We start from the raw sequence: 17,445 nt of genomic DNA on the forward strand, positions 1-17,445 counted from the left end.
ATATATCCGTTGTCAAATTTCCAACGTTCTGTTGGTCCAACTCCGATTTCACTCAGAATCACGAAATGTGTGACAGCGCAGATTGAGGCTACGCAGCCCACCTTAGCTCTGCTGGTTCAACACAAAATGCAAATAAGTGTGTCATTCTGTCGCCTTCTCCCTGTAAATCTGCACATTGTTACATTGAACATGCCCACCAAATTCCCTTTTGTGTCCATTGAATCTGCCTCTTTGTCACTGTCAGACAATGACTTACTGACCCCACTCCCTGTGCGAAAACGGTCTTCCTAATGTCACTTTTACTTATTTTCCTGATGACTTTAAATCACTGCCAAATCGTTCTCTCTCCTTTCAGGCCTGGGAGCATTTTCACTGCATTATTTCCTCTGTTTAAAACCCTCATGACGTGGAAAACTTCAATCAGGCCAGCTTTCAGCCCTCTGTTCACCAAAGACAACTGCCCCAACTTTCCAATCTACCTTCATGACTGACATTCCTCATACACGGTACATTCACTTCAACCTTTTCAGCGCTGTCTGCAATCACTTTACTTCCCCCTTTCTTGAAGTCCCACACTCAGAATTGAGTGTAATACAGGTGGAGGATTCATTCAGACTCGGATTGCGCGGGCGAAAAATCTGCAATACTTGTTTTCACTTTGAGCAAGTGTTTCCCTTCGCCGTGTTCTCTGCACTGATACATCTGTCCCATTCCTAATTCAGGCAGTCCGATCTGATTTAACGAAGCAGCTTTTTGAGAAAACTGACCCGGCATTTTTGCTCAGGTTAATTTAAGAAATGAGAGTTCGCCTGGGATTGGAACCCGGCATCTCCCACACGTCTGTATAAGCTAGAAAACCCAAAAGTAGCATCATACCCCGAGGCCAACGAGCCAAAAACCACGAGCACGCCCAGCTCCTGAAGCACCTGGGAGTTGCTCAGTACAAAATACATTGAACATTGCTCCCAGAATTACAAGCAGCAAAGAGTTTCAAGAACATCTGCCTCTCATTCTGTCTCCCTGCTCCCAGCACGCTGCTGTTTGTCTCGTCCCCAGGAACCGGGCTCTCTTCACTGGTGGGTAATTGAACCATTTCGTTTCTACTTACAAGCTGTGCTGGTGGAAGGCAGAGTCCATTCGCTCTTCTGCTCTCTCTCTCTCACTATTACGTGAGGCAGGAGAAGTCAGTTACAGAAATGCGTAGGAAATGGGAAACTTTGAACTTGTTCGAAAGAACCTGTTAACGGAGAGATAGAAAGATGCTGTGCTGCCGGGACAGAGAGAAATGGACACCGAGACTCTTCCCTCAGGTAAATTGATATGAGTGCATTTTTGTGCAGCCTGCTTGGTGTTCAGAATTTGCTCAGAATTTCACAGCATCCTGCAGAAAGTCTTTTCTTACACGGGCGTTGATTTCTTTACTGCAGGAATCGACCAAACCAGCAAATCATGTGTTACAACTTCACAGGTTCATCACCATCTGAAAGAAGAGGTTGAACACTTGAGATCAGAACACACCGACAGACAACTGGACCAGACAACTCAGAGCTCCACAAGGGTGCCAGTGCAACTGTATAAATTTGACTTGTGTATCGATGTGACATATTTAACTCAGATACCCGAAGTTTTGGGAAGCAGATGACAAGGCAAGGAAAAGAACAGAGCGCCGTTATACGGGAAAGCTGTTATAGACGACATTGAGTGAATAGGAAAAAATGGTTTCGTTTCTGGGTTATGATCCCAACATGCACCCGCTGTGCCATTCTCCTGCATTGCACGGCAGCTTTTCCAGAGAAGTATTCAGCTTTTCATCTGGCGTGTGACTTGCATGTTGGAGAATGACGTCAAAAGATATTCACTGCGGTACTGTCATGTGCTGTTGTGCAGACATGTCGCCGATGTGTAAATATAAACTCAGAGAGTAATGTACATTAGAGACTCTGAGCGAGCTGAACTTGCTCAGTGTGAAATACATTCCACATTGCTCCAAGAATTGCAGCAGCAGAGTTTCCAGAATATCTGCTTGTCATTCTGTCCCCGGGGCGCTGATGTTTGTCTCATCCCCAGGAACTGGACTCTCTCCACTGGCGGATAATTAAACCAATTTGTTCACACTTGCAAGCTGTTCTGGGGCCGGGGGGTGGGGGAGGAAAGAGTCCATTCGCTCTTCTGCTCTCTCTCTCAATCCCTTGGGGTGGGAGGTATCAGTTACACTAATGCGTGGTAAATGAGCAACTTTGATTGTGAACTTTCTCCAAAGGTCTGTTATCGGAGAGATAGAAAGATGCTGTGCTGGAGGATCAGAGAGAAATGGACACCAAAGACTCTTCCCTCAGGTAAATTCATATGAATACATTGTTGTGCAGCCTGCTTGGTGTTCAGAATTCCTCACACGCAGCAATCTTACAGAAATCTATTGCAAAGTGGGCATCGCATTATTTGCGGCGACCGCGCAGCAGTTAACATCTGAGCCCCAAGTGTCCCAGATGAAGAGAATCCGAGTGAAACCTTCACTCACTGAGAGTCATCCCCACGGCCCTGAGCTGCGAGATTGCAAGCAGTCAACCACGGAAGGGACGGTTAAAAATGAACTTTATTGCTCCCTCAGTCTGTCTGTCCCAGAGACAGGCAGTGGGGCGGCATAAATGCATAGCATCATTCTCCTGCCGACAGAGGCGGTTCAGCCCATCGAGTTACGGCGACTGTCTGTCACTAGTCTCTCTCTCTCTCTGAGGTGACTCACAATCGGTGATATCTGTCCTAATAGTAGGGGACTATGTCTGAGTGGTGATACGGTTTCTGACATGCTGATCGTCTTGTCATTCACGTCCGACCCGGTGTGGCGAATTACTGCAGGGAATGGACGAAACCGCAAGGCATATGTTTCAACTTTATCAGCTCACTGGCATCTCGGAGAAGTGGTTTTGCGAATCAGTTCATAGGAAACCGACGAAGAACTGGAGAAGACTACTCAGGCCTCCAAAAAGCATGTCACTTGAACCGTGTGAGGTTCGCAAGTGCATCGTATGCTACGGGGCATTCAGACACTCAGGAGGTAGGTGCAAAGGCAAGATACAGAACAGAGCACAGCACCATAACAAAAGGAAGCTGCTCAAGGAGACATCGAGCAACAGCAAGGGATGGTTTCGATCCATTTACCTCTGCGTTATGGGCCCAGCACACTCCCGTTTTCCACAGGTCCCTTCAGCCTTTCGTCTGGCACGCGGCAGGCACGTTCGAGCCTGATGTCAAAGATCTCCACTGCTGTCGTGTTATCTGCTGGTGCGCAGACGTATGGAGGCTGTGTAAATATAAACTTTTTTCTCACTTCCCACATTCTGTTGGTCGAACTGTGATTTCATTCTGAATCACAGCATGTGTCACAGAGCAGACGGACGCCATGCGGCCCACCTTCGCTCTGCTGGTTCGACACAGGAAGTCAGCGTCTGTCTCTGTTCGTATCATTCGCTTGCCTTCTCCGTGTATTTCTGCATATAGTTGCTTTAAACATGACCACCAAATTCCCTAATGCGTCTTTTGAATCTGCCTCTTTGTCAATGTCAGGGGATTTGCTGACCCGAATCACACCCTTCCTAATGTCACTTTTAGTTCTTTTCCTCATGACTTTAAAACTCTGCCGAATCATTGCCGATCCTTTCAGGCGTGGGAGCATTTTAACTGCATTACTTTCTCTGTCTGGACCCTGCATGACTTGGAAAGCTTCAATCAGGCCAGATTTCAAACTCTTGTTCTCCGAGGAGAGCTGTCCAGATTTTCCAAACTACTCTCATCGCTGACATTCCTTAAACACGGCACCACTGACGTCAACGCAATATTCCATCATTTCACTTCCTTGCTTTCTGCTCAATTTGTACTCCAAGCAGTCCAACCTAATTTAGCAAAGGTGCCTTTAGAGAAAATTAACCGGGCACTCTTGCACAAACCAGGAAACGCGGGCTCGTCCGAGATTTGAATCCTGAATCTCTCACAAGCCTGCGCAGTCGAAGAACCAAAGCAAGAATCAGACCTAGAGACCAACGAGCAACACAGACAGCGCGCAAGCACCCCCGCTCTATCTCTTCAACCAGCTGAGTCTTGCTCAGTGTGAAATACATTTGACATTGCTCTGAGAATTGCAAGCGGCAAAGAGTTTCCAGAACAGCTGCTTCTCATTCTGTCTCCCTGCTGCTGTTTGTCCCGGGCCCTCTCTACTGGCAGAAAGTTAAACCATTTTGTTTCTAAACTTTTCTGTAACACCCGAGTGGCCAGTGACAAGCATTGCCCTCCTCAACACAGGATACAGAGAACAACAGAAGACCACTCAGACCTCCACAAGGGTGTCATCACAACTGTGCACATTGGGCCAGTATATCAATGTGAAATATTTATGTCGAAGTTTTTTGAGAAAGAAATGAGAAGGTGAGGTGCAGAACAGTGCGCAGATATACGGGAAAGCTGCTAAAGAGGACATTGACTGTATTGGAGAGATGGTTTCCCTTCTGGGTGATGCTCCCATCACGCACCCGCAGACATATCGGCGTCGTGCAAGTGTGAACTTTGTCTAAATTCCCACATTCTGTTTTTTCGAACTGTGATTTCGCTCAAAAGCACAAAATTTCAACACTCGCAATGTTCAAACTTTAACAAAGTACTCATAGATATGTTTAGCGAACACCTGGAAGAACTTACCTGGGGAATTTCGGTTTGAGGGCTCTTGAACTTTAAATGGAAGGACGGGAAATTTGCCTCGAGGCTGCGGAATGTGGAGATGTGTTCTCCATGTTAACTGATAGTGGTTCGCCATCCCAGTGCTTCCAGATGCAGGGCTGCCCTGACCCACCGGGAGGTTTCTTTGATAAACTGTCCCGGGGGCTTTCAGCCGTGCCGTGACGTCATAGAGCGGGCCCCCAGTGATGGCCTGCAGCTGCTGTGACGCAATAATGATGCTGGCCCCGGAACATGAATACAAATTAGTTCATGAGTCACGTGGTACTGAATCATTCTTTGGAATGTTCTTTCAACTTCACGAATTAATATATGACAGGAGGTAAATGGGCAGGGTTACACCTCGGGTCCACTCTTCCTTCATTCGCAACACCCCACACCCACCTCTCATTGCCCCAAGGCACTTTACCCTGCAACCGCCGAATGTGTAACACCTGCCTATTTACTTGCTCCCTCCTGAATATCCAAGGGCTCGAACATACCTTCCAGGTGAAGCAGCACTTTACCTGCACATTTGCCACAATCGAGTCTCCTACATTCGTTGCTCACAGTGTGGTTTCCCCAACGTAGCATGAAGCATAAACTGGGTGACTGCTTCGCAGAACATCTCGGTTCTGCACGCAACAAAAGGCTTCTGGTTGCCTGTCACTTTAACACGCCACCCTGTTCCCTGGTCAACTTCTCTGTCTCAGGTATGCAGCAGTGTTCCAGTAAAGCTCAGCTCCTGATGGAAGACCAACCCCTCATTTTCCACGTGGAGATCCTATAGCCCTCCAGTCTTCAACATCGAGATCAATATTGTTTGACCCGAACTCCACCATGACCTTGACCCCTACCACATCCACACGAGGCCTTGTTATCACATCGTGTGCTGTTACACACGACTTATTGTTAGCCAGGAATAGTCTCCATTAACAGTTAGTCACCCTCCGACACAGATCGTTGTTCACTCCTTTGTCCCTCCAATGTTCTCCTTCTGAACTGGTGGCAAAGAGAGCAATGTGGACTGGTATCCCTGAGCCAGCTGTTTGTCACATCTCCAGGAGCAGGTTTCTCTCCACTGGTGGATAATTAAACCATTTTGTTGTTGCGCTGACGTGAGGAGATTGTGTAAATATAAACTTTTCTAAATTCCCACCTTCCGTTGGTCGAACTGCGAGTTCACTCTAAATCACAACACGTGTCACAGCGCATTTGGAGGCCCACCTCAGCTCTGCTGGTTCTGCACAGCAAGTAAATGAGAGTCTTTTTTTGTATCATTCCCTTGCCTTCTCCCTGTAAATCTCCACATTGTTACATTGAACATGACCACCGAATTCCCTTTTGTGTTCGTGAATCTGCCTCTTTGTCATGGTCAGACAGGGATTTACGGATCCGAACCACTCCCTGTGAGAAAATGTTCTTCCTAATGTCACTTTTACTTTTTTTCCAAATGGTTTGAAATCTCTGCCGAAATGTTTGGGAAATTGAAAGGATTCTCATTCCTGCACACGAGGCTGAATTGATTTAATTTCTAACGTGGGCTACCATGCTGGTGAGAGGGTTGAGTTGTCTGGACATCATTTAACAGATGTATTTAATGTAAGGTAATGTAGCTTGGGTTTCTGCACACGTTGTTTCAGCTTGTGTCAATTTGTTGATGAGAAATCGGCAGACTGGGTTTATTGGGTCAGCAAAAGTGAGGACTGGAGATGCTGGAAGCCAGAGTTTCGATCACAATGGAGCTGGAAAAACACAGCAGGATAGACAGCAGGAAAATCGACGTTTCGGGCAAAAGCCCTTCATCGGGAATAGAGGCAGGACGCCACCAGGGTGGAGAGATAAATTGGAGGTGGGGGTTGTGCTGGGGCGAAGGTAGCAAAGAGTAAAATAGATGAGTGGTGGTGGGGATGGAGGTGACAGGTCAGAGAGGAGGGTTTAGCGGATAGGTGGGAAGGGAGATTGGCAGGTTGGACAGTTCATGAGGTCAGAGCTGAGCTGGAAGGTTGGAACTGAGGTAAGGTGGGGGGAGGGGAAATGAGGAAACTGGTGAAGTCCACATTGATGCCCTGGGGTTGAAGTGCTCCGAGGCGGAAGATGAGGCGTTCTTCCTCCAGGCGTCGGGTCGGGAGGGAGCGGCGGTGAAAGGAGGCCCAGGACCTGCATGTCCTCGGCAGAGTGGGAGGGGGGTTGAAATGTTGAACCACGGGGCTTTGGGGTTGATTGGTGCGGGTTTCCCGGAGGTGTGACTTGACCCTCCAGTCTCCCCAATGTTGGAGAGATCGCATCGGGAGCAATGGATACAAAAAATTACATTGGTGGATGAACATGTGGAAGACTTCTTACCACCACGGCACGTGTTCGATTCCCGGGCAGCGAAGCAATTTTCATTAGAGCATACGAAGGTACATCCGTGTCTCCCTGGTGTTCTAGTGGTTAGGATTCGGCGCTTTCACCGCTGTGGCCCGGGTTCGATTCCCGGCCAGGGAAGCCATTTTCAGCGCGACTATTGGTTAGCCATTCTGCCTACATGCGCTGTGCAGTTATTTATTGATCTTCATAGTTCCTGGGTGCTGCAGTGTGTCGTGGCTCGTAGGAATTGTGTCCTGATTCAGATTTGTTTGTATGTGTAGGGGTGATTGCTTTTGTTGTTAAGTTCTTGGTTCGCGTGCGTTGTTTTCCTGTAGAGGCTGTTTTGAATTTACCATTGACTGTTCGCTCTTCTGTGACATCGAGAAATGGCACTTTGTTGTTGTTCTCCTCTTTTGTGAATTTTTTGCCAATAAGGATATTGTTGATGGTGTTGTCGGTTTCCTCTAATTTGTTTCATTTTGTGCTGACAAAAGTGTCATCACTGTGGCGGACCCAAAGTTTGGGTTGGATCATTGGAAGGGCTGTTTGTTCGAGTCTCTGCATTATTGCTTCTGCGAGGAATCCTGATACTGGTGGTTTCATGGATGTTCCGTTGATCTGTTTGTTAGTCTTGTTACTGAATATGAAGTGGGTGGTAAGGCACAGCTCCGCACCTCCAGTGTTATCTTTGCTGATGAAGTTGGTGCTGTTTGGTGTTTGTGTCTTTGGTTCTTCTAGTAGTGTCTTCAGTTTTCTTTGGCGACGTTGATGTTAATGGATGTGAACAGGGCTGTTATGTCAAAGGACAGCATCATTCCATCCTCTTCTACCTTGGTGTCTTTGGTGTTCAAGAATTCTTGGATGTAGTAACTGGACTGGCGTGAATCTTCGACTTGGTGTTTTAGTCTTCTGTGGAGGCCTTTGACTAGTCTGCATATTGGTGTTCCAAGTAGTGAGACTATGACCTGAGGGGGTCTCCTGGTTTGAAGAGGAGGAGAACAGCAACAAAGTGCCATTCCTAGATGTCACACAATGGGGAACTTCAAACTAGCGTCTACAGAAAAACAACACACACAAACCAAGTACTTAACCGCAGAAGCAATCATCCCAACACCCACAAACGAAGCTGCATCAGGACATCATTTCAACGAGCCACTACACACTGCAGCACAGAGAAACTACGAAGAGCACAAGAGAAATACGTATATAATGTATTTAAGGAGAACGGGTCCCCAATAAACCCAGTCCGCCGATTTCTCATTGATGCTTCCAAGCTGACTCTCAAAAATTCGGTTTGTCCTTCCGTTCTTTCCTATGTTATTTTGTGGGTTTTGAAAACTTTGCCAATCCACTGACTGAGTTTTGGAATTGGGAAGTTATGTTGTGGCTGTACAGGACATTGGAATATTGTGGAATACTTTTGGAATTTTGTGTGCAATTCTGGTCTCCCTCCTACCAGAAGGATATTGTGAAATTTGAAAGATTTCTGAAGCACCAATGGGTCCACAGAGGGTAGCGGCCCTTCTGCTGCCCTGTGTGTGGGAAGGCCTTTAGTGATTCCTCTGCCCTGCTGACGGACCAGTTGGTCCATGCCAGGGACGGCTGTTCTCCTGCCCTGAGTGCGAGATGCCTTTCAGCATTTCTTCCCAACTGCTGAGACACCAGTGGGTCCACACCGAGGAGAGGCCGTTCTTCTGTCCCGAGTGCAGGAAGGGATTTGCTCTTTGCTTTGACCTGCTGGCCCACTGGTGGGTCCACATGGGCGAGAGGTCGTTCAGTTGCCCTAAGTGCAGGAAGGCCTTCAGGAATTCCTCAGCCCTGCTGTTCCACCAATCCGTCCACACCGGGGAGAAACCATTTTCCTGCCCGAGTGCGGGAAAGGCTTTATCTGCTCCTCCACTCTGCTGAAGCACCAGTGTGTCCACAGAGGGGAGAGGCCCTTCAGCGGGCACGAGTGTGGGAATTGGTTCATGTTTTCCTGCAACTTGCGGAAACACCAGCGGGAGCACTAACGCTCCCAGCATCAGATCCCACCGGTGTTCTGTCTTGAGTCACCCAATGGACTGAACCTCATGCCAATTCTGACAGTGGGTGCAGTGGGAGAGTAGGTGAGCTGTTTTTGTTTTCTGCTGGACTGCAATTACCTCCCCCCGCCCCAACAACCACAACCTCACGGTGGCTCAGGGCGTCACGGAGACTCAGTGCTTAGCACTGTTGCCTCATGGCACCAGGAACCCAGGATCAATTCCTTGGGGGTCTGTGTGCAATTTGTGGAGGCGAGGAAAATTGATCTAACTGGGTTACTCTTCGGAGGCTCAGTGCAGATGTGTTGGGCTGAAGGACATGATTCCACACTGTAGGAGTCCTACGATCCTATGAACTTTGCTTTCAGTGGACACTGCTGCTCATTGGGCCCGGGACTGCACATTGGCAATGAAATTATCCAGAGAAACATAAGGCCGCAAGGTATTGGAGCAGAAGTTAGGCCATTCGGCCCATCGAGTCCACTCTGCCATTCGTTAGAGTCAAAAAAATGGCAGATGCGATTAGCTTCAGTGTGGAAACAGGTCATTTGTCCCAACAAGTCCACACCGACCCTCCGAAGACCCATTTCCCTCTGACTAATGTATCTAACTCTATGGGCAATTAAGCATGGCCAATCCACATGACCTGCACATCTTTGGTTTATGTAAGAAAACAGGATCACCCAGAGAAAACCCATGCAGACACTGGGAGAATATGCAAACTCCTCACAGACAGCCACCTGAGGAGTGGTCGGCGTTTTGGGTATTAACCCTTCTTCAGGACTGAAACGTTCACTTCTCTATTTGAAACGATTTACAGAATGTTGCTGGGGTTTGGAGGGTTTGAGCTACAGGGAGATACTGAATAGGCTGGGGCTGTTTTCACTGGAGCATCGGAGGCAGAGGAGTGACCTAATAGAGGTTACAAATTCATGAGAGGCATGGACAGGGTAATAGAGAAGGTGTTTTCCCTGGGATGGGGCCGTCCAGAACTGGAGGGCATAGGTTTAGGGTGAGAGGCGAAATATATTAAAGGGACAACTTCCTCATGCAGAGAGTGGTACATATATGAAATGAACTGCCACAGGATATCGGTCAGGTGCTGTCAAATGGGACGAGATTAATTTAGGATTTCAGGTCAGCATGGACAAGTTGGACCGAAGGGTCTGTTTACATGCTGTATGTGTCTCTGACTATTATTCCGGATGGAAGTTTAAAATAGAGTCCAAGTAACTTTGAATAGTTCAATCTTGTTATGCTCACCACCTCCAATGTTTTAAATGAATCCCTCTGAGCGATACTGTTTAAACATGCTGAGTTGGACAAAATATCCTATCAAGTTCAACACAAACCCACAGTTGATGAAGTCAGATGTCACACGATACCAGAGTAGTGCTGCGTGAGTGTGTTGGTCGATGGATCAAAACCATGTGATGCTATTGCTCAATGTCTCCATAAGCTGCTTTCCTTGGCAAAGGTGCTCTGTTCTGTATCTTGCCTTTGCATCTGCTTCCCAAAGCTTCTTCAGTGGAGGAGTGGTCGTGGCAGCTGGAGCCCAGGAACTCAACAACCCACTGGAGCTGGAGGAAGTCCGAGCTCAAAGAAGCTGGAGGCTGAATTTGCTCAAGGCTTGTATCTATTAACTTATTTAAATGGTATCTACTGTATGGGGTATGGTTTACGTTAAAACCGGAGGATCATGTCAGAGTGTTTGTTTATATTGAGCAGTTGTAGTTGGTAAAATACATTCCCTGGAGGAGCACCTTCTATGTTGCTGCATTTCTTGCCTTCTACCCTTCCCCCATTTGTTATCTCCCATCCTGATTTTACTCTATTTTTTTTGGTCGAATTTAATTTCATATTAATCAGACTTGGTATTCACTGTATGCTAGTAATTTGTTTGTTCGAATATTGTAAGTCAAAATTAATGGTGTAATTTCATTTCTGATGTCAGAATTTGACATTGAATGTGCAGGTGTGAATACCAGTAAGTTGTGAAAATGACTCAATAACTTGTGATTTTATAGCAAAAAGAGCAGTTCACCGCAATCAATGGGATTATCTCATTTGAAGGTGATGAGTTGAGCCTGACCAACAAACCGTTTCATGCAGTCACCCAATTTAATTAAAGTTTTCTTTAACTTAATTGAAGATAATAACTCTGGCATGCTAAAATTTTTACAATTTGTTTATAAGACTTATTTATATGTCCATTGCTCTGCCACATTGGGGAGACTGGATGCAAACTTGCAGAACATTTCAGGGAGCAGCTCTCGGACTCCAAAACTAAACGACCCCACCGCCCTGTGGCTGAATACTTGAACTCCCCCTCCCAATCCGTCAAGGGCTTGCAAGTCCTGGGCCGCATCCCCCTCCAAGATCTAGCTACCTGACGCTTGTAAGAAGAACACTTCATCTTCCGCCTTGGGACTCACCAACTACATGGGATCAATGTTGATTTCATCAGCTTCCATATTTCCCCTCACCCTCACTCCCACTCCACGCGCCTTGTCCCAGATTCAAACCTTCCAACTTGGCATTGGCCTCTTGATCTGTCCTACCTTTTTATCTTGCTTCCCACCTATTCGCTCCACCCTCCTGTCTTACCTCTCACGATCTCTCCCCACCTCCATCGACCTATTTCATTCACAGCTACCTCCCCTCCATCCCCATCCCCTTCCCAATTATCTCTCAGACCCTTTGGACCAACCTTCATTCCTGATGAAGAACTGATGCTCTAAACCAAGACTGTGGTGAAGGAACATCCTTAACAAGAAAGAGCTCCCAATTCAGATGTATTCCTCGTTTGTTTCCCCGTTCTTCTAGAAATAAGAAATGTCCTTTTCTTCCACTGGAAAGTGGTCGTACACTTTGCGGTGTCTGAAGTGTTATACCACTCCACTTCTTTGCCCACCTTTTAAGAATCCTTTCAACCTGATTTTCGGATAATGGTGGCGGTGACCAAAAGCAATCATTTCACTCCTCTTCAATGCCCCATTTCTCCTCCTATGAACCACTTTGACATGTTGTCTGAGTGTGCTTGGTTTTCAAAATGTAATTTGGCCATTGAAGTAAACAGGGTTAATCTTGATCGATCGCTAGCTTTGTTTGCACTAACTGTAATTATCCACCAATTTGCTGTTTTCCACCAAAGCTGGAAACAATGATCTGTATTTATGTTGCACTCAGGTGTGAAAAATCATCCCAAGAATTGCAATGTTATTATCGTTGACTGAAGCTATAACAGGAGGCATTGTGTGGCAGTTTGAGACTAAAAACGTGGCTGGAAAGAATGTAGATTGATGAGGAAAGTCAAAAAGCAGAATTTCTGGCCACAATCTATCAGTCTAGCTTGATTAAGTGGTGGCTCTTCAAAAGCACCTTCCAACCACCACCTCAACCACCAAGAGCAGGTAAGTGTGAATACAGCATTCCAACTGTGAAATATATCGCATTGCTTCTTTGTTATTTATCAAAATCCTGGAATTCGCTCCTGAACATTAGTGCAGACCAAATCATAATTGTGAAGCAATTTAAGAGGCAGTTCAGCACCACTTTTTCAAGGACAGTTTGGGAAGGGTTGTTGGCAAAGCCAATGATATTCACATCTCATGAAATAATAAGCAAAGAGGCATGGACAGAGGATTGGCTGACCAATGATACAATTAGGATAAGGGGCATGTTCAGGATAGCAAATTGTAACTAGTAGACTGCCACAGGGGCCACAATATTTTTACAAAATGCATATGAAGTCCTTGGATAAGTAAAGTGAATGCACTATTGCCAAGATTGCAGAAAAGATGGTTGATGGGGCGGCAGGTGGTGAGAATGACATGAAATATCTGCAGAGGGATATAGACAGATCAAGCAAATGAGCAAACCCTTGGCAGATGGAATAGAATGTGGGGAAATGAGGTTGTGCACTTTGGCAGGAGGAAAAGCGTTGAATGTTAAATGGAGAAAGCTGTTGAATAGAGGGATTTGGAAGCCCATTTCCATGCATCTCTTCAGCCAAGTTCAGTGAATAATAGGGAAGGCAAATGGGAAGTTGGCCTTTAAATAGATGATAAACGTAGGGAGGTTATAGTGAACCTATGTCAGGCACGAGTCAAGCCACAACTGAGCACTGGGAGGGTCATTTACCAGAGGAAAGATATACTGGCTTTGGAGGCAGTTCAGAGAAAGTTGACCAGGATGAAAAGAATATCACATGAAGAGAGGTGAATAGGTTGGGCCTGTACTTATTCGAAGTTAGAAGATTTAGAGGTAACCTTATTTTCACATAAAAGATTCTGAGGATACTTGACGGGGTTGATGTGGAGAAGGGAATAACCTGCAAATGAGGGATTGCATGTTGACGACAGATAGGAATTGTTACTGAGGGCAGTAAATCTGTGGAACATGTTACTACAGAGTGTTGTTGAGCTTCGGTCATTAAGTACATTCAAGGCTGTCAGATTTTTGTTTAAACCAGTGAGGGAATTGAGGATTATGGGGAAATGGCAGGGAAGTGGAGTTGATGCTTACCAGAGCAAACGTGATGTGAATAAATGGCAGAATTGATTCAATGGGCTGAATTGAATAGTAAGTAATAAAGGGGGAAAGGATACAACTAGCAACTACAGGTCAGTCAGTATTTGAAAATTAGAGATTGTACGGAGTTGGTGACATTTTGGCATTGTTACTGGATTTAACATCTGGAGTTTCAAATTGATGCTGCTTTGTCCCCGATGCACTTTGAAATCAATTAACATATCTGGAATATAAAGCTTATCGCTGCTTTGTTGATCTTAGCAATTGATATAAGGACCTATCTTGTGAAGGAAGGAAATCTTTAGTCCTTATCCAGTTAGGCGATTGTGTCACTCTTGATCCACAGTAATGTAATTGCCCTCTGAAATGGCACTTGGTTTTTCTGGGAGATAAAGTGCCACATCCTATGAATGAATAAAGGAAAATATTCAGCAGAAAATTGTGACTGAAGTGAAGATTGTGATCTAGTGATACTGGTTAAGTAACCCAGAGATCTAGGTCTTCTGAGAACGAAAATTCAAATCCCATCATGATCCCAGTAAGGATAAAAGATCTTTGAAAGCTGCTCTGAAAGTCCAGTCTTCACAATGACACTTTCTGACACTCACTGCTTTCCTTCAGTCCAAATTGTCTGTGCTGACCAGATATCCTAAATTAACACAGTCCCATTTGCCAGCACTTCACCCATATCCCTCTCAATTCTCCCTACTACCAGACGCCTTTTAAAATGCTGTAATTACACCAGCCTCCACCATTATCTGGCAGCTCATTCCATACACTCAGCACCCTCTGCGTGAGAAAGTTGTCCATAAGGTTCCTTTTAAATCTTTGCCCTCTCACCTCAAACCTATACCCTCTAGTTTTGGACTCCCCTACTCTGGGGAAAAGATTTTGGCTATTCACCCCATCCATGCTCCTCATGAACTTCTATAAAGTCACTCCTCAGCCTCCAATGTTCCAGGGAAAACAGCCCCAGCCTATTCAGCCTCTCCATAATCGCTCAAACACTCCAACTCTGGCTATAGCCTTGTAAATCTTTTCCAAACCCTTTCACACATTCACAACACTTTTCCTGTAGCAGCGAAACCAGAACTGAACGCAATATTCCAAAAGTGGCCTAATCAATGTCCTTTACAGCCGCAACATGACCTCCCAATTTCTGTACTGAAATGCACTGACCTATAAAGGCAAGCATACCAAACACCTTCTTCGCTATCCTGTCTACCTGGAACTCCACTTTGAGGAAACTTTGAACTTACACTCCAAGGTATCTTTATTGAACAATTCCCGTAAACTGTAGATCCTGCCTTGATTTGCCTTTCCAAAACCCAAATTTCAAAATGGAGTTGAGAAATGTATCAGCCGTAACTGAATAGTGGAACAGACCTGATGGGCCGAATTGCCTACTTTCTGCACCAATGTCGTATGTTCTCTTGCTGTCCTACACACAGAGTGTGAGAGTTGGGAGTGGAATAGGTCATTTGGTCTTTCCAGCTGGCACCAGCACTGAGCAGTTCATAGCTGGATATGAATATGCCGGAATCTAGGTAGATAAGCTGGAACATTTTATCACTGGAGCATCAGAGGTTGAGAGGTGACCTTGGAGAGGATTATAAAATCATGAGGGGTATAGATGAGGTGAATGGCACGTATTCTTTCAAGAATAGGGAGCAAATTTTGAAGATGAGAGGAGAAATATTTTTTAAAAACATGACGGCATCATTTTGTTTTAAGACAAACAGTGGTTCGTGTGTGGAATCATGCCCAGAGGAGCTGGTGGATGTAGTTACAATTACAATGTTTAAAAGACATTTGGATAAGCACATGAATAGGAAAAGTTCGGAAGGATATGGGCCAATCACTGGAAGGTGAGACTAGTTTAGTTTCAGAACACAATCAGCATGGACTAGTTGCACTGAATGGTCTGTTTCTGTGCTGTATGACTCTGTAACTGTTCTATACTGGTATTACAACCATTTTGTTGCATTCCCCCATAACCATCCACTTCTTTGTTCTTCAAAGTCAAATGATCTCAGCCTTGAGTACGTTCAACGACCGAGCTAACTGCAAGAAGACATCCACACTTCTGCACTCAATTCCTCTGGCTAATATATCACTTGCTTTGCTCATTGCCTGCGGCGCCCGTCTGGCAACTGGCATTGACTTGTTTCGAAGGACGCTGAGGCCCCTTTATCCATCCACACATCATTCCTGATGAAGAGCTCGTGCCCAAAACGTCGACTCTCCTTCTCCTCAGTTGCTGCCTGACCTGCTGTGCTTTTTCGCGCCACACGTTTCAACTCTGATCTCTAGCATCTACAGTCCTCATTTCACCACATCTCAACATATCACCATTTAAATAATGCACCTCATATATTTTTTTACACATCAAAAGCTGTAACTTCACATTGTGGCACTGCGTTTGCCATGTGTTTGCAAATTGAGAAACAGACCTGGATCAACTTTTCCACAACCCGCCCCCTCTCTCGATTCACTCATACCTTTCAGTTGCTGCAAGACAACTATCGAATACCAGAATGAAAAAAAAATGGAAAAAGTGGTGAGAAAATGACAGTTGTACTCACAAATGTTAGACAGAGGAATGAAGTTACAGTCTGTGGTGAGGTTTAATATTATTAAGAGAGAAAGGAACAGCAGCAGCTTCAGAGCTCACGGTCCAACTTCCACATTTCGACAATGACTAATTGGCTGGACGACCAAACTCCTTCCGGTCCTCCAAGATTCTCCATTGGTCCATGGAAAGGAGCTCGCGCGCCATTTCTGCATTCAACCAGGAGAATGCTCAATGCTTTGCTGACACCAGCGGACATGCGCAGTGCTTGCTGACACCAGCGGAGCATGCTCAGTATGCTCTGCCGCGATGCTGCTGTTAATGACAAATTTTAAAGTTAAAAATCACACAACACCTGGTTATAGTACAACAAATTTGTTTTGAAAGCGCTAGCTGTCGGAGCGCTGCTTCTGCGTCAGGCAGTTGTGGAGTATAAGACCGTAAGACAGAATTTATGACCTTGAGGAGAAAGCTAGAGCCTCCGAAAAAGTCTTTTGGACTACAACCTGGTATTGTGTGATTATTAACTTTATACACTCCAGCCAAACACTGACACCTCCAAATCATGACAAAGTTTTAAGTGTCCAAATGCGAAAACGAGAGAAAATTGCCGAAGCCATTTTTTTTTTGCTGCAATGTCTTTTCCCTGTGCCTGTGCATTTTATTCTTTTTGGATTTTGTCTGGCTGCTCAACGTTTCTGTCTTTACCCCAGGGTAGAGGTATTCCAAAGCTAGAGGGTATAGGTTTAGGGTGAGGGGAGGGGGAATACTTGAAAGGATTTAAAATTCTAGGAATAGAATATTCGCCGCTTACAGGGCGAAAGTGATAGCTGCAGATGCTGGAGATTAGGGTCCAGAGCGCGGTGCTGGTAAAGCACAGCAGGTCAGGAAGCATCCGAGGAGCAGGACAATCAACGTTTCCGGCATAGGCTCTTCACCTTGTCCTCTCCAACATTTCTAGTGGCTGAGAAGAGGCTTATAGGCAAGTTTGGAACACATGAGGATGGCCTCAGCCGAGACCTTGGGTTCATGTCACACCACAGGAGACCCAGCTACACGATACACACACTCTCTCTCTCACACACACTCTTACACACTGGCACGCTCGCGCAGACCCTCCCTGACAGACACGCTCTCTCTTAAACATACACAAATACACCCCACACACTCACGGCCTCCCATACACTCTCTCACATGTTATATTCCATCACACACACACTTTATCCAGCACACACACGCGCAACACACGCACTCTCTTAT

At 45.8% G+C, this 17,445-nt stretch overlaps 1 non-coding gene across 1 annotated transcript; it reads left to right on the plus strand.

Moving 5' to 3' along the window:
* The first annotated feature begins 7,122 nt into the window (after nt 1-7,122).
* Nucleotides 7,123-7,194, plus strand: trnae-uuc (transfer RNA glutamic acid (anticodon UUC)). Its single transcript has one exon. It is a non-coding gene; the product is annotated as a tRNA-Glu (tRNA).
* The last annotated feature ends 10,251 nt before the right edge of the window (nt 7,195-17,445 follow it).

The sequence above is a fragment of the Chiloscyllium plagiosum genome, unplaced genomic scaffold, assembly GCF_037043375.1.
Source record: "Chiloscyllium plagiosum isolate Xiang-an unplaced genomic scaffold, Cpla_swu_hap1 HiC_scaffold_27, whole genome shotgun sequence".
Lineage (NCBI taxonomy): Eukaryota > Metazoa > Chordata > Chondrichthyes > Orectolobiformes > Hemiscylliidae > Chiloscyllium > Chiloscyllium plagiosum.